We start from the raw sequence: 22,465 nt of genomic DNA, 5'->3' as shown, positions 1-22,465 counted from the left end.
TGTGCTCTGTTCAGCTCCCCTCATACTGTGCCCCTAGTAAGACATTAAATAAGAGTATGATTATTAGAAAAAGTTAATAAGTGGACTGAGTGCAAGGTCTTGCAAGCAAACGAGACTGCTCCATACCTCAGTTCCTGTTCTCCTGTCCTGTGCATTCACAATAAATGTGAAATAATTCAAGCCATGTAATCTCACAGTGCCAGAGGCAGAGCTACTCTATAGGCACTATAGGAGTACCAGAAGCAAGGTTATATATATGTAGGCATTCATTTAGGATGCATCATGCCTGTTAGCCCACAGAAACTTATCCTTCTGACACAACTAAAGAGGTGAGAGAATCTAATAATATTCTACTGAAGTTTCAAAATACCATATTTAAAACATTTTTCTGTGGTTTTCATTCATTTTTGTGTGTGTGTTCTTCATTGCACTTCTTTTTCTTTCTGTACATATATACATACCTACTTGAAAGGCTACCTTGGCAGTACTTCCAAAGCTACTGCTCCCATGAAATGCACCCCAGAAGTGGGGAATTGCAATCTCTTGCCTGCCAATATTGTTTCTGTTGTTTACACCCTCTGTGGCTACTTTCATCTGTCTGGTTTATGAAGTAAAAATCAATATGAAAAAGATAATATTTGTAACAAGCAACGACTACCATTTGATTTGAAGGCTCATTTAGGGATGGTAAATGTATTTGTCTGCACCAGATGACTTATCATAAGAATTAGCTAATTTTCTTCTGAAACCAAAACAATGCATTATGCAGCTCAGTTAAAACAGCTGCTTGTTTGGACACAGTCAAATCTTTCACTTAGTGGTTCAGCTACACATTTTCCATGTCCTAATGCTGATTTCCTCCCCCTGCACACATACAAGCACACTTGAATTCCAAATTTCTCAAAGTTCAGATTTCATCCCATTTGTCAAATTTCCCATTATCTTTAGGACCTTCAGAGTCTCTTGAACATGGAAGAGCTTAACTTTGGCCAATGATAATATTTTTCAGATGACAGAGTGAAAACATAGCTGCTGTGGGGTAAGCTAAAAAACTGGAATGTGAAGTTAGAAGAGTCATTTAATTCCAAGGTTTCAGATCAAGAAAACCAGAACCACAAAGAACAAATTTCCAATTCTGCCTATAATGGAACTATTGTTTTCTGGGGAAAGGCATAAGGACATGGCTATGAGTTAGGGAACTCTGCCTAAGTGGCATCTGAGAGATCACAGCCATTATCTTCATAATCAGAAATATCTATTCACAGGGAAACTATAAGAGTTTAGTTATTAAACACGAGAATTGAGGACTTTGAATGAAAAGATTCTAGTGATCTTTGAAAAAGTTTTAAGAGATCAAGACAGCACCACTTTTGTTTCTGATTATGCCATTGCTCCCTTGTTTTGCTTTATAAAAGCAATTTTTGAATTAAGGCTATGGCACTGACTGGAGAATGGGCAGAATTTAATTGTTTAAAAGTAGTGCTCCCATAGGGCACAAGAAAGTAAAAAACCCCCTAACATTCTTTTAATTAACTCTGTGACTGTCTTAATTAAAAGAAATACATCTTTCTTCTGTTTTAAAACACAGACACAGTTTCTATTGCTTGCACCCTACATGAATGTGGTTTGGAACCAGAAATAAGGCCTAAGTGAGGATTACAACAGATCAAGAATCCTCTTGCACTGAATTTTCTAGGTATCTTGTCTAAAAATGAATTTTCGACTACTACTTTTACAATAGTGATGTGGTTGTGCTCCTATTTTCATATAAGTAAGATATGGTCAGATGGATATGGGACAACAAACACTTTTTCATAAAAATCACAGAAATTTCTCTAGGACCATTAAGTAAGAATATCACAGTTTCCTGTGCACTTGGTGTGCCCCAGCAGACTTCTGTTCTTGCTAGAACAGCGTGGAATGACTTCTGAAAAGCCTCTTCAGCTCAGCTTGCAGCCTGTGAAGTGCAGCACTGCCTTAAGAGACCAAAATTTTGGACTGAAGGACCTCAGAGTGCAAAAGTAATTGACTCTAAGTTATCCTCTTTCCAGAGCAAGGGGCTCCCCTCATTTGTCTTCTCCTGAGTTGGCACTGGGGGCAGGTATAGCTCATTGCAGCCCCAAAAACCATTTCAAAGCCCTGAAGGAACAGCAAAATCTCAGTCTTGCTAATTCTCTACACTGTCCTTGAAGGTTGACTCTCACTCCAATTTTTTTTTATGCACTATATTAGAATATCTAAATCTCTAACAGAAAAATATTTTGGACAAAGATGGGCAAAGGTAACCACTAAGGTCTAAAAGAGCTTAAAGTTCAACAGACTATAAAGACTGTTAAAAAAAAAAAACCCAAACTAGAAGACTTTAAAAGACCAAAAGACACCAAATGTCTAAAGCGTGGGAACATACATAAGTTAATTTATACAAATTTTAGCTGTTAAATTTTTATTTTTGTTTCTGCATCTATGAATCTGTAGGCAAGTTTCTGATGTCCTTTTAGAAAACTTGGAATGGTGGTGCAAAATAAACCCATATTCAGCTTTGAACAGACAATGTCTTTTTCACAAAACTCTTTTGATGCATCATTTCTTCTACCAGCTATAAAACTGGTAGAAAACATGATTTATTAGAGCTCCTCTGAAATCTGTATTTGCAAAAAGTCTTCCAGTCTTCACACTGACCTCTGTGAAGTGTCAAGTACAGGTCACAAACATGAAAGACAAAACCAAGTTTAAAGCATTGTCTGAAAGCTGGAAGAAGGAATTTTCAATGCTAAAAGTATTTTGATTACAGTTTCATTTATATGGTCTTATATGTACATTAATAATGCATTTTTAACAAAGGAAAAAATCAGATTATTGAGTAAGAATATTTGAGTCTGTATCATGCAATTCTGTAAAACTGTAATTAATTCATGTCCAAGCAAACCTGTCAAAATTAAATATTCTGCCTGGTCTAGTACAGAGATTTCACTCATACTTTATGGATTTCCTTAAGCCCTTGTCTCCATGCTTTGCGATTCGTCCACACAAAATTCTGAGTAGCCACCACCATGAGACCAATATGATTTGTTAATAATCAATTGACAGCGAGAAGGGAAAAGTGAGGATTCAGTCTGTGCTTAAACACGTTCACTGTACCCACACAGTTTCTTCTCCTGCCCCACAGTGAATTTACACAAGAAGCCTGTTTCTCTTCCATGTGAATTAACAGCTACATCACTCATGTGTATTATTATAGTCATACAATGATAAAACATCTACCTTGAATGTTTTCAGAAAAATAATTTTTACGTTTTAGATATCCTCGGTTGAGGTATAATTTTCCCATGACTTAGGGTTTCATTTCTTCAACTATAACACAGAATTTCCCAGCAAAATTGAGAAATCATACTCATTCCCCTCTCCTCTATTATATTATAAACCATATAAGACAAATAACTTGAACATTATCCTGCAAGCTTGAACCACTTTTTCTTATAAAGAAAAATATAGCACAATAACAGTTGTACATGGACACGTTACTAGTCTCTTTTAATTAGATGCTAATTAGTGACTCCCTGGCTTTAATCATATCAGTCTGGTAATATTATTTATGCCACACAGAATAATGATCTACTTTATGAGAAATCAACGTGGTACATGTTGACATAGGAACAAATCCAGCCATAATTCACTCTGTGTAAATATTCCCACCCAATTCTGAGCAATTTAGAGAAGATGCACTAGCTTAGCTGATGAGCATGGAAAGAGAGAGGAGGGAAGGACAGGACAGAAGGACTCAAAGAATGGAGATAAAGAAAAGTACACAATTTTTTTCCCAAAATATCAGCACTCTCGTGCTTTATGTAATAGATACCCATCAATGCATTTTACCTTCAAAGGATGGTAATAACATTTTAGTTCATCCATCTAACAGAATTAAAAGACAGCAATTCATATGTTTAATTTTCATTAAAGGTGTTCTGGTACTACAACAGAAACCTTATATATTAGATAACTCACTATAGATAAAGATGATTTGAAGCTATCATTCTGTTGGAAAGGTAATAATATTTCAAAATTGTCACAGAGTATTTCAGCTGTACTGAGAGCCTAATAAACCCAGCATATTTAGAGAAATTAGATGGCTAGAAACTAATTTTCACTCTGAAATACCCTATGTGTGTCCTAGTTGAAGATCTGGACTTCTGCTTCCTAAAAGTACCAAACTGACCATTGGTTGTTCCTTCAGATACAGCTCCAAGGAACAAAAACAAATCAGATATTAAATAAAACTACCATCTAAACCTGAAACTGCAAGCCCTTCAGAGCTCTCCTTTAGGTTTCTTTTATTTTATCAAGATATCTGGAATACTCTACCAATTAAATCTCTTTACTAAGCCTGGAAAAAAAAAAAACATGCAAAAAACCAAAACCAACAAAAATACCACCCACACAAACCAAAAAACAAACAAGAAAGCAACATATCTTGTGTTTTTCATTGGGTTCAACAACAGGAAATATTCCTGCCACAGCCACATCCAAGTGATCTCTGAAGAATTCAAGTTTTTCCTCCTAAAGACATTGGTGCTTTTACATAATTACAGGGCAGTACACACAGTGTTTCATGTCTGCTGTTGTCAGGTTAGTTCTTATTGCATTATACTGTATAACTTAATGTGCCTTAATACACAAAGTGCACTGAGGGATTCATTTTAAAACTGTGTGTTATTTTAGTTGACATGGAACAGCAGGTTTCACAGAGAGAGAGAGAGAAAAAAAACCACTTTCCTTTTCCAGTTATGATCCTGGACAAATTGTAAACTTTAGAAGCGCCACTGCCATAAATTTTTGGTGGTTGGATGCAGTCTTTTTTTTCTTTTTTATTCATTTGTCAATGCAAAGGAGCACAGACTATCTCCATTAGCAGGAACATTTAGTACACAGGACCAATTGCCATGCAAGTGAATGGACAGTCAACCTGTCACATATGATTTGCTTCATAGCCAAAAACCTGTTAAGTGTTTTGTGGTTTTTCAAAATTAAAAATAATCATGAACAGCTATATAAAATATACTCCACATACTGAAATATTTTAAAAACAATATTGTAGGAAAAGAGTGAGACGTGTGAGTCGCTGTTTTTAATTTCCCTTTCAGCTGAAACAGAGAACATACCTGGACCATAGGAACACACATTTTTAGACAGACAACTGACTTATGTAGATACACTATATACATTCCCAACAATTTTACCACGGTTAAAAGGTATTTATATTCTGATGTGGCTAAAATTGAACATGTCAACACTAATGCATTTTTCTAGGAGAACCACTACTTTCACCATAATTTCCATGGAAAATTTGTGTGCACATGCAGTAATAGATACATTTATAACATCAAAAGGATTCAATTTTCTTTTCAATCATACTACAGTATGAATAGCTTTTCCTATTGAATTTAACAATAAGGCACATTACCACAGTCTAAAGGATGGGGTACTTCTGCTTGCTCATATGAAAGTATGTCAAACAATATATATCTCACAATAGTTCTAGGTTAACTGCTCCTTTATATAGGTTTGTTTCTAATACATTTGTGTCAGCAGATTTTTTTATATTATTATTATTTAAATTTATAAGAAGAGCAGCATTTCAAACTCTGTTTAACTCTCCACAATATTAAGATTATTTAAATATTATTTAAATCTGTGGAGCAACTTCATTGTACAAAAAAAAATTACTTTTCATTAAGAAATCAACTGGAAATATGTATTTAGATGTATAGGTTTGGATTTGTAACACTTATTGTACCCACTCATGGAGATCATTGTCTCTGCCCCACCTGGGAGAGAAAGGGAAGGTTTTATCTGAGAACCATTGTCTCAATCCTGCATGACTTGAGTAGGGCAAGAAAGAGAATAAACCCCAAACTGAGCCCTGGTGCAGTTTTGTTTGAACTCCCCATTTATTTTGCTGTCCTGAAAGAGGATTCTTTCAGAGTCTTTAAGTCAATGAAAACAGCCAAGCTTGTGGGAATCCAACTCTGACAGCCTGCACAGCCACAAGGTATTGTATTGCACAGCTCATGCTTTAAGAAAAAAAGACAAATCCATAAAAGGCTGCAAGTTTCTCTATTAATCAAGGATAATAACTGACACTTTTTAAAGATTCATTTTTAAGGTTATTTATTTTCTAGCCCATACGAGAGGGAACATGTAACAGGACTGTAAATCTCTTTGGAAAAACTTCTCATACAGGGGTTGGCCATGCCCAGAAGGTGACTGGCATTTTCAAACTTGGGAGCTATGGAAGACATCTTACCAAAAGTGTAAGTGGAGACCCACAGAGTATCCAGGTGTGATTAGACATCACACCTCTCTCCATTTTCTGCTACTAATTTATTCACTTATGAGTAAAAAAACTAACCTGTGAAATACAATGTTAGTTTCCCTCCTTTCTATAGCTGCTTTATTCTTTGTTAGTCTTGAGCACTACTCTAATGGGATTAAAATGAGAAAACTGCCAAAAGCCCATGGCTTTGAAAATCCCAAGTTCCATTCAGTCATTTAGGCAAATAATCATCTTTGTGAACCATGGGATTTTGTGGATCTTTTTTCTTATGTGTTTAAAATAATTTTTCAGAAATCCTGCTTCAGTACCTTTCTCAGACTCCCATTATTCTAAACTTGCAACATTTGGCACAAATTGCTTGACCAAAACCAACCAAGTTCCCTTATGGTTAAGTGAGTATTTAAGATTCTCACCAAGTCGTTCATCCTGTACCACAGGCTTCAATTCACGCTCTAACTGCATTCTTCCAGTTTCATACTTGAGTAAGTGTGGAGTGAGACAATGGTGAACTGGGCCTTTGAATATGGAGCCCCACAGGACCTCAGAAATCTCTTGCAGGTACTGCTTTTTGTCACAGAAAAAAAAAATTTGAGTAAAAACTTAACACTATTTCTCTTGTTCTCGCTGACCATTTGTTACCATCATCATACTCTGCTGTCCCTGCAACTCCCATGTGTCCTGGTTTGGGGCAACAGCTGTGTTGCTTATTTTTAACAAAACTTTAACTACTGGCTCTTTTTAGTGCAATTTTAGAAAAATGTCTTTTTTTTTTAAATATAGATTGTCTGGTATGGTGTTTACCTGACCAAGAATCTGTGAAAATCTCTAAAGATGCCTACACCTTTACAAGAATTGAATACCATTTAATCCACATTTTGAAGGTGGTTCATCCCCTTTAATCATTGTGTTTCTATATATCACAATGTAACAACAATAATATTAATTATATAATTTTACTCTTCCAAATGGCAGGAGAAACTTGCTAATAAAAGTTGCTCTCTCTCTATATATAGCCATATATATATAGGCACACACACACACATATATATATATAAAACAAGCAGCAAATATTTTTTACAGTATCCACCTTCCTTTATTGTTCTCTGCATATACTTCAGGATGTCATTACACCCAGCTTTGCATTTTCTACCACTCACCATTAGAAGGAAGCACTGCAGCAATACAGTTTGGACACATCTGGGACTGGTCTCAGTAGTCCCTTGACTTTTGGCCCCTAACTGCAGTGGGAGAAAGCTGGGGACTGAACTCTGTGGAGCCCAGCTTTACTCATCTGAAGTTTCTAATTTTAATTAATTTTAATTACTCACCTGAAGTTCCTAATTTTAATGCCTGTTCAGCTGTTTTCTGATTCACGTCAGCATTTGTTATTTAAATGGATAACATAGATCCTGATTACATAAAAAGCAGCTGAACCTTTGCAGCAGAAATGTTTTGTGCTTTCAGTTCTGACAGTTAATTAAATTATTTAAGAAAACAAAACGCACAAAACCAAAGCAACAAACAAACAAACACACACACACAGACACACACCCCCAAAACCCCAAAAGAATAAAAGTACAGTAAATTCCTTTGTGTAAATAAAGGTAAGTCGCAAATATTTATTAAACTTTCAACCCTAATGCAAACAAACATTCATGGAATGGAACATATACATAATGCTATTTTTTGTGTTCTTGGAAGATTTGTTCTCCAAAGGTTTCTGTGGGGAAGGATCTGCTTTTGAGATCACAGCACACAGATGGGACATCTCTCATCACGGTTGAGAGATCATCTGTCATTTCCCTGAGATTTTAGTATGTGGGGACATCAGATTCATAAACCAAGAAAGGCAACCAACAATCTACAGCTGGAAGTGCAAAAATTCCTAGACATGACAGGAGGCACATTTCCTAAGGGCAGGGAGAGTAAAAGTGCAAAAAAGGCATAGACAAGGGACCGAAAAAGGCCCATGCCTCATCCAGTTTCTACAGCTCAGCAATCCTTCTTCCTTCCACCCAGTTTCAATGCGCACCTAATACAGCAAAGAAACTATTCTCAGTGCTGAATGCATCAGAATTCTAAAGAAACAACTGAAGAAAAAGCTAAAGGCCACAACCTCTAATGAGAATTTCGGTCTCTTGGGTACCACAGGTTCTTTAGCTTCATCAGCCAAGCTTGAATTCGTGAAGCATATAACCTGTGTTGGAATTATTCTTACATTCCGTGCTCCTCATTGCCAGACTACACTAACATGATTTGAGCCTTTTTAAATTTTTTTAAACTTTTGCAAGGCAGGCAGGGGAGGAAGAAAGAAAGAAGCTAAAACCTGTGCAGTGCTTTGCATATTTTTATGGTCTTGTTTTGTTCATTTGTTTGTTTTCCTACACTGGCTCCCCAGAAGGTATCTTTTTTTTCCTCATATGATCTTTTCTTTCTAGGAACTTCTCCTGCTGTTTGGTATTCAGTCATAATCTGGCCCTTTACAATGAACCATATAAAAAAAAATTACATTTAGCAAATTGTCATAGAAGCAGATTATTTTCATGTTTCTGGGACTGCTGAGTCAGATTAGAATCTGACAACATTCAATAGACATTCAAGCACAAGTCATGGGCGTATAATATGCACAGCACACAGGCAGAAGTGCTATGAAAAATGAGTTCAAATCTTGTTAATCTGTAAGCAAATTATATTTATCACTCAAGAGTTGTATTAACTTTTCCTTAAGAAAAAAAAATCACTAAAAACAATATTTGGAACAGATCAAATTGCATTTTAATTCCATTTTGATAGCAGTAGAAAATCCAAACATTCCTCCCCAGAACACGAACTCAACAAACCAACTTCCTACAACTTTAAGTCAAGGCAGAGATGTCTGTTTACCATTCAGGAAAGATATAGGAATGGGGATTATTAAAGAAGTAAATTGAGGTGTATAGGCAAGGTGATATTGTTGTCTAGCCACTGCTGAATAACCACACATCACTGTGGTTATTTGTACATTACATCAGGTACTAGGAAAGAATTAATTGAAAGATATGATGTCAAAGGTGTACACAGCAAAAGATAAAGTTTGGAAAAGAAAAAATGGGATTCTGGACTTCACATTTCAAGTACCTGTTTAGTTTTCTGATAGATTCTAGAGGAGTCTATTTTCAATATTAAAACAGATAATATTACCCCAGTTTTGGACTTACAATTATCTGATTTGTGACAAAGCTCTAAACAATCTCATGTTTAACTGAGAGTACGTGGCATTATTTTCACACAGACCGAGCACCATAACTACCTTCAAATTTCCCCTGGGACCTCAGCTTCCAAAATATGCTACATTGCATTGAAACAAGTACTAAACCAAGGTAAACAAAATGTTTCACAGAAGCTGGGTCTGGTACATGAACCTTAGACTTGGAGTTCAGGATCCTGACAGCTATACTGATTGCAATGCACGTTCTTCCTTCTGAAGTCTGTTGAGACTCAAAACAGAAGGAAAAAAGTGCTGTTTGTCACACACACACATATATATAGAAATATATATATAATATATATATAGAAACTTTTAATAGCAAATTTCTCCTGCCCTTTGGAAGAGTAAAATTATATCATTAGTATTATTGTTGTTACATTTCTACATTTGTGATATGTAGAAACACAATTATTAATGGGGATGAACCACCTTCAAAATGTGCATTAAATGGTATTCAATTCTTGTAAAGGTGTAGACACCTTTACAGATATTCACAGATTCTTGGTCAGGTAAACACCATAGCAGACAATTTATACTAAAAAAAAAAAATTCTAATACTAAAAAGAGCTAGTAGTTAAAATTTTGTTAAAACTAAGTAACACAATAACATTTTTCTGAGCCTGTGTTCCTTTTCTTTGCAAATAATGATTAGCCACATTATGGACTGAAAGACACTTTTTATCATCTTTAAAACAAAATTAATAGGTTTTTTTATTTTTATATTGCAGACAACGATTCAGTTTGAAAGGAAAGGAGTTTGCATTTCAGTCAGCAGGTTCAGAGAGGTGGTACGTGTTATGACTCCTTCTCTCATTTGTTGCTAGAACAACCACAGCAATTATGTCATCTTCTAAAACTATCACCACTTTTATCCACCCTGAGCCTGGTGAGGGAGCATCAATAAGATAAAAAACCTTTGCCACTATGATCCTCCTTCTATTATTTGAGGAAAAGAGACCAATAAGGTGTTCTGATCATCCATGAAGCAGAGAATCTTCATGACTTCTGAATTCAGTAGCAAAACCAATAATATTTACATTCAAGTCCCTGAATAAAGGGTTGCAGGCTTGAGGCTTATGGTTTCTTGAGAGAGAACCCTGGAAAATACTCTCTAAGTGAGCTTTTAAAGAATTCAAAATATTATTGCCAAGGATGGAATTCTTTTGTTTTATCACTTCATTGTACAAAAGTACTCATAAAAACAATGCTCACAAAATCCCAAATCTGAACTCCACTCCTTTTCATGTATAAGTGCCATTAAATAGCAAAAGAGGGAAAAGAGAGCAATGGGGAGGAGAATGGAAGGTACATAGTCTATGCCCTATCTACAAAAAATTGCATTTGCATCATATGGAATAGTTGGTGCAGTAATATTCAGGAAGTGAAAATACAAAATAGCGCCAGATGAATGCCCATTGTGCAAATCTTTAGCTCCTCTATCTGTGACAAAATGATGACACTTTTAAGGAGAATCTGCATATCTGTTTCCTGACAAAGAGATAAGAGTCTAGAGCATATGTATAGCGAAAGATAGAAAAGATAAGGAGGCAAGAAAAGAACAGCTCAGTCCAGCTCCAATGGAAGTGCTCACTGAAGAGCTATTTAGAAAAGACTATGCTTCAAAAAAATTGGATCCTCTAAGAAAATAGATTTAGCCTAGGGAGAATTTTTAACAGTTGAAATGCTTCAGTTGAAATAAAGGCTTCTTGTCCCAGACATTAAGAAGGAAACTTATTTATTCCCAACTCAACCATTTGCTCTTTCTCCCAAACCAGCACTCTACTATAAGGATTACAGAGATGATGCAAGTAAAAGAGGGATGGGGAAGGGGGAGAGGGACAGTAGTGAAAATACATCTTTAAACTTGGATCATGCCCCACTGACAATTGGAGCAGGGACATATTCTAGTATGTGAAGTGCTTTCTTGTTTGACTTATGTGCATGTAGAGTTATAAGAAGAAATAGAATCAAATGTAAAATCCTTTAAACATGTAAAGCACAATTTCCTTTTCCACAGGAGAGTCGTCTTTTGGAAAATGAGAAGGAATTAATAAGAAAAATTACAGTTGAATGAAGCGAGAGGGTTGAGAGACTTTTTTAAATTCAGTTTGAAAGTCCCACTGCAGAGAAATCAGAAAGCTCTTTATTTTTAATTTGGAGGTTCTCACAGCCTAATCCTCGCAAAGGCCGGCTGCTCGCTGCTGACTCGGCGAGTTTCCCCTTCCTACTGCTGGTGGAGAGTGATCAATGAATTGACAAATGCCACTGACTGCTGAGTCAGCCCTGCAAAGGCTTGCCTGAGGGAAATTTGCACTCTGAAGAGGCAAAGCCTGAAAAACAGAAATAAAACCCACCGAGACAGAGTTCTCTGAGATGGAGGAGGCAAAGAACAGAACATGAAGGCAAGGAAGGACACAAAAGGGGCAAAAGTGTGGGTGGGAAAACACAAGGCGTTTTATTGTCTGTAATTTATGGACTGTTAAAACTATTGAAGCACATGATGGCTGGGTTCAGCACTGCAAGAGAGATTAAGAGGATGAAGGGACAGATCACAGTATAAAGGGAAAAACTGCTTGCTTGTGAACTTCTCTGCACAAAGGACTGCATAAGACAAAGGATGTAACAGATGCTCCTCCTGCCAACAGCATTTACAGGTTCATAAGCTGCTGGGAGCAAATCAGAGTTCAGACTTCCAAGTGCTTGACATTTCACTCAAGCCCGAGATTCTCTAATAATTGAGTGAAATGAGTCCAGTTTCGTCCTATAACTGTGTCCTGATGGACTGAAGTGAATTGGTCATTTAGGAACGAGAGATGTTTTTATGCCAAGACTGCTAGACACCATGACAGAAAAAAAGAATGATCATTGGGAATAATCCTGGTGTCAATGCTGTTACAATTTGCAGCATATATCAACAAAATTAACAAATCTTGCCTTTTGGCCCTTCTGGATCAAGGAACCTTCTCCTCTTACATTTCATTTTGTCATATAATACTCTGTTTCTCTTTTCCCAAATTTTTTAAAAATGTATCCTGCCACATATTTGGCAAAAATAAAAGTCCTTTCTAGTGTTTTCCATGTACTTTTCACTTCTTTCCATATCTTTCTTGTAGTGGGCTTCTATGAGAAGCACCTGCCCAAACTTTCATAACCAGTACTCTTTCTTCTAGTTTCTACAGCAATTTGTTCTGCTGTTTCAGAGTTCTCTTTAACTCTTATTAGGAATTCACAAGTCTGAAACCTCATCTAAAAGTTATCCATTCCATCTATTACATAAGGAATTTTTCAGACATCCTATCAAGTCCAAACGAAGAACTCCTCCACTACTTTTTAAAAATCTTCACAAAGTAGTAAAAACTTCTCTCTCTTCTTAAAGCTGAGTATTTTGTTCTCAGAAAGGTAAGTGAACTTACAGTGAAGATCACAGATCTAGATTCTGAGTCAACTGCAACTTTCCTTTTAAGAGTGATCTCACCTTTTCCTGAGAAAGGACAGAGCAGCAGTCAGTTGAGTTGGAAAGATATCTGCTGCAATTATAAATAAATTTTACTCCAACCATAGAAACATAAAATGTCCTGAATTGGAAGGGACCCAAAGGATCATCAGAGTACAACTCCTGGCCCTGCACAGGACATCCTAACAATCACACCTTGTGAATTTTTTTTTTTAATCCTTATAGCCTGGGTTGGCTCTGCCTTCAATTTATTATTTTTCAACAGTTGGCCTGTATAATACAAAGAAAGTTTTCAAAGAAAATGACTGTCACTGTCTTTCCAAAATTTTTTCTTCCAGGTCAAATATAGTTTTAAAAATTAAATTTTAGAAACTGCTGGAAGACCCTGATTATATTTTAGAATCTAAAATCTTTTAAACTCAGATGACAAATACCAAAAGAAACAGATATTTTAAACAAAATAGAAGCTTGAATATTTCTTTTATAAGGTATCTTAACCATGCACCTACCTATAAAATTTGATCTGTTTCTGCCACTGTTCTAGCCAGGAAAAAGTGGAAAACAATGTGACAGTGACAGCCATAACAATCTGTTCTTTGAAAATACTTGGAATACAGTAAAGCAACACAGAAATTAGTCAGATTGCAATATCAAGGGAGGTCAGAAATGAAGGTCTGTGCTGTGGTGATATATTTGAATGGTAACATTATCAAAAGACAGTCATCAAAATGGCAACCAATAAAAGATAAAATAACATAACATAGGTTTTGTAATGGGCTATTCTATCATCTATTTATGACAGCTGAAATTTCTGTTCTGCCTCTGTGTTTTCCTCTCAATGCTAGTAGTGGAGCTGGGAAAATTTTAATGTTAAAGGGGCATAGTTATCAACAATTTATTAAAAGAAAAATAACATGAAAAACAAGTGTTTGAGGTCCAGATATTTATAACCTGATTTTTACAGAGACAAAAAAGCAATGTCAAGAATTTTCCAAGTGAAGAATGTAGACTGTTCCCCTTACTATATATGCTCCTTTTTTTCTTTAAACCTGTGATGCATGCTAAAATTATAAAACACAGTGAAATCACAAAATTTAAGGAATAAAATCATCTGCCTCAGAAAAATCTCAGGCTTCAAAGTAAGGATTAAAACCAAAAACCCATGAAACTCAACAAGATTTTTCATCACACTCCTAAACCCCATATGTTCAGAGCCCATGGCTAAGAGCAAGGTGACCAAGGAGCTGATTTCCTCAAGTGACTGCTCCTCAAATTCTACTCCACTATGAGGAAGAGAGTTATGCCTCACCCTCATTTTTTCTTCCTTCCTTTCATGAGAAAACAAAACAAAATATTCAGAGCTGGAGTACATGGGGATTTTTCACTAGAGGAAAAAAATGTAACCAGCATTTTCATAGCTCATTATGGCCTTTTATAAATGTCTTTTTTTCCCTCCCACAGTATTGAAGAGATTATAATGGCCACAATTTGTGTGAGAAATGAAAAGTCTAGATGTTTTATAGAAAAATCTTCATCCCTTCTTTTCTTGTTTGTGAAAAGAAAGTTTTGGTCCTTTTATCTTCTCACAAGAGCTGGGTTATTGCAAGTCTTCTAAAATCCTCCCAATCAAGAAAAAATGCAGAACTTATGCTGAAAATTGCATGAAGAAATGTGTGTATTAAGAGGTGTCCCCAGCAATGTCGAAACCATAGCACTTGATTTTATTAGTTTTCAATCTCAGGTAGGTAGATTTCTAATTAATGAAGCATTTGTTCTGCATCACAAAACAAGTGGAGAATATCCTTCTAATGTCAATGACTTGCATCCAAGAGTTAATTACAGCGTGACCTTCAGTCGTGCTCTTGTTTTAGGACTAGAAGCACCTATTTTTAGTGTGAATAAAGTTTAAAAGTGAGAGTATGTGTCTTTGAAATAATATCCATGGCATACTTTCTAGCCATACAGTTTCTGCATTTAGTGGTCTGATTTTAAAAAACTATATCACAAAGCTTTGTCAAAACTCTAATGTACAAAGACATTCATAAAACACTGAGAACATATCTAAACTCCACATGTGTTTAAAGCATGGTTCTTCTGTCCAGTTTTTCTGTAACTACAGTAGTTGAAGAGAGTAATATAAAACTAACTAATCACTCATCACACACAAGCTTTTGTTGTTACAGAGAAGCCTAAATATAGTGGTTAAGGAAGTGGAATAAGTTTCTGCACTATGCTGTCGGATTTTCATTGCAAATTCTGACCTCTGATAAACCAAAGTCAGTCTCGAAAGAAATTTTAAAAATAAATGTTGAAAAGAAGGGGCAGGAATGAAGCTGACCTCTGATAAACCAAAGTCAGTCTTGAAAGAAATTTTAAAAATTTTAAAAAATATTGAAAAGAAGGGGGAGGAATGAAAGAGGAAAGGAAAGGAAAGAGGGAAGGGAAGGGGAGGGGAAGAAAAGAAAAAAAGGAAAAGGAAAAAAAGGAAAAAAAGGAAAAATAAGAGGAAAAAAGGGAAAAAGTCCCTCATGCACAAGGTTTCCATGGAACTCTATCAGCACTATAGGTATCCTTCTTAGGAATACAGAACAACACTCTGAATCCGCATTGCTGAAAAAAGCCAGTATTTTCTTAAAATAAATAACAAGGAATATTCTCAGTCAAGGCCTATTTCTAATGAAGTTTGAATGCTGCTCGAGAACCAGGAACACAGACACCAGCAAGCTGGATCAGACTTGTGCTTCACCTAGGCTCCACCTGAAATTTTATAGAATTCTCTCTAGTTCAAAACTTAGCAAAAGTAAACAACTCTTTCATTACCTCCCAGTGCAAGGTCCTTTGAAAAACATTTCCCAGAATCTGAAATACCACAGTTGATATGATTTCTAAAACAGCTCATTCCTAACGGAACTTGAAACATAAACAACATTGTTTTCCTATCTGTCACAGCATTCTCTCCTGTGGCTGCTGCAGCACATTTCAGCTGATGATACCAGAGAACATCCAGGAAACAGGGAATCTCCTCTTTGAAGAACAATGACAGAAAATACAAAAAATACTGTGGATTTAGTAGAGCCATATTCTCACAGAGACTTAGTAAATCAGCCACAGGTAACAATTCTCACTAACATTTGATAGAGTACTGAAGCAATAATGCTATCTTAGTGCAGATAATGTAGAAAATAACTATCAAAACAGTTTTGTTTCCTGGTACTAGTATTTGCCCACTGATTTATTTTCAATCCCACTTAGTCCCTCCTGGCTTATTTCTCCATCAAATGGTTAGCACTACGTATAGAGCTTTCTCATAGCTTGAATTGAATGTCTGCCAGTTGCAGAAAACTCCCTTTTTTTATTAGAGCACTGCAAAATTGTTTAGAACCCCAGTCAACAAAACACACATATATATGTATCTCTATATCTATATCTATCTACTTATATATACATTTATACATGTGTGTGTGTGTGTGTGTGTCATTATCACCTACCCAGCCCCATCATCACAGCTGTAGGGTCAAGAACTGATGTAAAAGTCAGGGAGTAGAAGCCACAGGTGAAAAAACAGAACTGCAGCCAGGCAAGAGAAGTTCACTGCATCCTTTGGACTTCCTTCATCTGGATCCAGGCCTTAATCTTGGCCATTACTGGCACTTGGAGAAATTTGCATTTCGTTTCAAACTGAGGCAGTGCCACACTATTAAGATTCAATACAAACAACTAATAGGTAAAACAGGTTTTTTCATAGATCATAGAATGGCCTGGTTTAGTAGGGACCTTAAAGATCACCCAGTTCCAGCCCCACTGCCATGGGCAGGGACACCTTTCACCAGACCAGGCCGCTCAGAGTTCCATCCATCTTGGCCTTGAGCACTTCCATGGTTGAGGCATCCACAACACCTCTGGGCAACCTCTTCCAGTGCCTCACCACCCTCACAATAAAGAATTTTTTTTCCTAATATCTAATCTAAACCTGCTCTTTTTCAGTTTGATGCCATGACATCAGAAATGTCCTGTCACTACATGCTCTTGTAAATAGTCTTTTTCCTTCATTTCTGTTGGCTCCCTTCCAGTTCTGGAAGGAAAAATCCTGGAAAACTCCACAGAAGTCTGTGACCCTCCTGCCCCTGGATCATCACAGGACACTGCCTGAGGCATTGCTGGAAAATCAGCCAGGGAGCTGCTCCCTAGGGAGTAGGAGCAATAAGGCTGAGGCTGTCCTGGATCAATCCCCTCCCACACACAGCAGCTCCTCATGAGACCCCCAGAGAGGACAGCAGGCTGCTGGGTAAAACCTGTCCCTGTGAGAAGGATTCTGAGCCTCTGCTCTGCAGCTCTGTCATCCTACAGTGGGAAAGCCTGGATAAGGTGCTGTGTTCAAATGGCACTCACAGCAATTTTTTAATCTAACTTACAGAAGTTACTGACTCTTTTATTTAGAAACTCATCCAGTAAATAGTCTTTGGGTAGATGAAGTTATAGAAATTAGTTTGGGAAAAAATAAAAAGGTGTTAATTTAATATGTGTCATCCACATTTTTTGTCTTGAAAATAAGGTCATACTTTTGTTGCACCTACAAGTGCAAGCTGCTTTCCAGACAATTTGAGTGGGCATCATGCCCCTGAGTTTGCCTTTTCCTCCAAGTACATTCCGCAGTTACAGCTATTTTTCTGTTCATACTCTGACCCACTCTGGGCTTCTTAACAGTTTTTTTTGGGAGGTTTTGAGAACGCCAAAAGCAGGTGAAAGTCCCAAAGAATAAATAATTTAAAAAATGGGAGCAAGCACCATGCCACAGAGTCCACAAGCAGAACAGAATGAGTGGCACAAACTAAATGCAATTCAAGTGTCCACTCTTCCTTATTCAAAATCACAGCTTTGACTCCCTTTGTCACTCTTGTTTGGTTCACTGTCATCATCCCTGCAAGAGTTTGGCAACCAGAATGTGACAGAAAGTGACAGTAATGCAGTCATCCTTTGCTTTTCTTGCAGAGGCAGCTGTCAGAAGCTATACCACATTAAGCCAAAGTACCAATCGTCATGAAGCTTTTCCAACATTAAAATTTAAGAATATACCTTTGGAGAGTTTAAAGTAAGTTAGGATTGTCATTTCATGATAGATACAGAGATAGATGGATAAAGGAATGGAGGAGTACAACAGACAACAAGTGTTACAGCAATTTTGTTACAAGCCATTTTAAAATTCAACTTACGCATTCTTGTTCTACAAATTCCAGAAATAACAGGGATATTGCACAAAGCAGCATTTCAGGTACCATTTACTGACTACATTAATAATATTAAGAAAGTCCCTCACCTTAGATAATATATTAAAAACTCCACTATTCTCTTGTAAATATTGTTACACTATTTCTTTTTCTGTGACACATTTTTGGGGATTTGTTATTTTTGGTGTCCTGTCCAGGCCAGTTTCTCTTTTATATATAGTCTGAATCTATAAACATGGCCACTTGTAGAAACACAGACTTTTTCAAAAGCTGGCCAGTCATAGGACAAGTCCACCCAAAGCCAGCAACTAAAATCAGCAGCATAAGGAAAAATTCAATTGAGGTAAAATAAAATACAATAAAAAATAAATGCTTCCAGGTGTGAAAAATGTTTTGTTTTGTTTGTTTTTTCACAGAATCTAACAGTGTCGCAGAAAATGCTAACTGAATTTAATCCTAAATAATAATAAAATATTTAATAACAATAATAACAATAATAACAATAATAAAGCATTATAATCTAAAACAAGCAAACCCTGTCTGCAACTCTACTAACACCACAGCAGAATCCCAATACTTCACTAAACACACAATTATGTCTCAGAAAAATCTTGTTACCTACTACCACACACTTAATTAGAATAGAATAAGTGCCACAGAATTATGAATATAGGGGTAAGACATGTCTGTGCCTGGGTTACTCCCCTATCCCTGCCCTACTAGGTGCTGTAGGTGTGCTCTCCTGGAGATAATTTATTCCTAAGAGGCTGAATTTTTCTGATATTTCTGTCCTAAACTCCTGTATGTTTCCCCAAACAGAGATAGATTTCTTTTCAAAATAGCTCTTATCATATTAGGGCTTAAAGACCAATAGTAAGGAAGTGAGAAGAGTGGAATGTGTAAAGAGGAGGGAAGAGGCAGAGTCAAAACCTCCCTTATCTAAAAATATTGCATAGACTAGAGAGATAAACCATTTTCCACAGTCCTTACACATGAAACAAGTGTCACTAAGTATAAATTGCAGCAAAAAAGGATTTAGATTAGCCACTGGCAAAAAGCTTTCTGGCAATAGGACAGAGACTGCAGTAGTTGGAAACTTAAAATGTGGGGCAGCCTAGCAAATACACAGCCCAAGTGGGGTGGGACATGCCAGCTTAGCTAAAGGGCCTCCTGAAGCCCTTTCAGCTTGGTTGTCTCTGAATTTTTTACCTTCCTATAGGATTGCCTCAATGACAGCAATTTTAGGAGCAATTCATTCTGAAGAATGAAAAGACTGTGCCCCTGTATAAAAGTTTTTTGAGAGAGGAAAGCAAGACATGCTCATGAAAAGGAGGACAGTTTCACACTGAAGAAATACTCTGGTGAGAAAGAATTAGGCATCACTTTAAATAAAATTTTTGGTGAGATTAATTTGGAAAGAGTTGGAACCACATTTGAACTACTCAGAAATAATTTCTCATACATACCAATATTCCCTATGAATGGCTCAGCTGACACTTGTAGAAACAGCTATTAGCCCAATATAAATAGCACCAATTTATGCATTTTACACAATGCTCCGCATTCCAGCTTCTAGAAATTTCCTACATTTTCTGGATGGCTATCTTTGTTTCTACATACTTTCACTCTGCCTAGTCCTTGAAACCTATTACAGCTGTATATTTAACAGACACAGCACAGAAGCAAAATGCACTTTTAAAAGGAGAATATACATCAAGCTATATATCTCTATGTGGAGTTACCCGAGGTGTTTGTCTTTTAAAGAAATATATTGTGATGGTGGAAAACCTACTTCTAAAAGCTCCAACAGAATTTCCTTTTTTCTAATTCTGTCTGTTCTATTAAAAGTACAGTTTTGTGCTGTGGTGTACTCTGCAGTATCCGTGCATATCAAGAAATGGTGACAAGATATAGAGGGACAGCAAGACTATTAAATATCCATCATGCCACTCTGGATCAGGCTTAATGCAATCAGAAACACATGACTACATCAACTTATCTCCTTTGATCAAATGTGATTAAGTAAGTCATTAATTTTCAAGACAAATAAAAAATGCAAGATCATTTTATTATAAATGTAAATGCCTGTCTTCTTAAATGATTTTTCTAAAGGAAGCCCTTCTAATACAGAACTTTGTATACTTCAGAGAACAGTTGTTTTAACATTGGTTTTAATTTTAATGAAACATTATGTATTTGTATGCATGTCTTCTTTCCTTTTTTCTCACACTGCTCATGTTGTCAAGCAAAATTTGTGCATCAGCTTGATCAAGATAATTTCATTATACCATTGTTACCATTATGACTTGGGCAATTAGTAGTTTATAAGAATAAATTTATAGCAATCAGTGATTGAGGCACATTTGCAGTAGTCAGGGTGTAATAAAGCCCAATCAATTTCTTTCATTTAATATGTAGGCTGTGACCCCAGTTTTGATGAGAACTCTTAGCTATTTCATCTTTAAATAAAAAAGAATGTCTGCAAGCAATTATAGTGGTGTGTTAATTGGATATTCCTTTTTATCTTTTATACTACAGAATGCATTGCTAACGAAATCCTTGTTTTCCCTCTCATTCCCTTTCTCTCTTCCTCTCTGTAATGAACTGATATTGACTTGGTGTATTTTGCTAAGACAATGGGCCAGATTTTGATTTTCAGTAGCACTGGTGTAAATCTGGAGTGACTTCTCTAAATTAGATGGAATTACTGAGATATCTATGCACACAACTGAAACCAAAGCCCATTCCCCTTTTCTCAGTTTTTATTGCCAGTAACAGAGGACCTGACTCAGGGCTGAGTGCCTCTGCAGGCTCCCATCAGCCACTGCCTTGCACCTGAGCTGAAGTATCCACTGGCATGCACTATTCAAAGGGATGATTCCCAGGCTTAGAGCATTGGGAAGGCTTGGTCTTTGCCTAAGGTACTTTGCTGCATTAATTCCGTGCTGATTTAAGGTATGTGATGATAGATGAAAGCAATACACACTGCAGGAAGAAATGAGACTCCAACCCAGACTTAATCAGCATTACAGAGCCCAAGCTGTGCATGTTTCATGTTCCATGAAATCACCCATTGACCTGTGCAGGTCCATCATTTGGATAACAAGTTCCTGCACAGGACAAATAGAGCTTAGATAAAAGGTGTTGTGGGTGCAGGATGCACACATTGGAACAGTTCACCTAGAATTTGCTTCATATTTATTTCCCCTGTAGTGGGTTTTTAACACAATGCCAAATACTGGCATTTCATTGTGTTTATGTTAGTATTTTGAAGATTCTCCATCACACAACAAGGAAAATTTCTTTTTTTTTTTAATCTCTCCTGGGACATAACTTCTAGTATTTCTATAATAGAATTCTCCAATAATTAAATAACCCTTGCATTTTTTACTTTAGCAGGGGTGTAACTTTCCTTGGAAGCATTTTTATTTTTACATATCAATAATTATGCAAGAAAGATATTTTACAAGCAAAAAAAAATTCACCATCCTTCAGTGGTGAATTTTCACATCCTGTGACACTTCAGGCAAAATCATTTGTGTAAAATTTATCATTTGTACCAGACCATCAAAACAATTGCAGCCTCTCCTGATTCTGTTTAGGTGTCCTCTGATCTATTCACGTGCTTCCCTCCAGTTCTGTGATTTATCAATGCTTGTGATCGTTTGCCACCTGCAAGCTTTATCTCTAACGTAATTCTTTTTATTCAACATTTTCTGAGGCTGAAGAAATGGAATCCTGAAATCTTTAGTCCTTAATCAAGCAGAAATCCCTCTGAAATCATTAAAAGGAATCTTACTTGAGTGTAAACTCAGTGAGGATTTAAGGGTTATACTTTGCTTTAGACTTAGAAAACTTAACTCCCCAAACACATGTGAACTTATTATGGGGAGAAAGGATAGTGAAATACAGAAATAGAGAGATCCTCAAAACCTTAAGGAAAATAATACTAGTAACATGTCTCAGACAAAGAGAGAGCCAGTAAAAAGCCAGGCAGAAATGCCTGGTCAATGTATGTATATAATATATATGTACACATATATCTCATATCTCTATATGATTGGAGATACTGTGACAAAAAATGTTTAGTATCTTTAACTTGCTAGTTAATTTTGTTGTGTTTCTTAGTTATTCCCAGTCTTAGAAGCATGGAGGAGTAGGATAGAAGGAAAAGATCTCTTTTTAATGAATGCAATGGATATAGATGA

Source organism: Geospiza fortis, unplaced genomic scaffold (assembly GCF_000277835.1).
Source record: "Geospiza fortis unplaced genomic scaffold, GeoFor_1.0 scaffold327, whole genome shotgun sequence".
NCBI classification, from domain to species: Eukaryota; Metazoa; Chordata; class Aves; order Passeriformes; family Thraupidae; genus Geospiza; species Geospiza fortis.
This window is presented reverse-complemented; position numbering follows the sequence as displayed.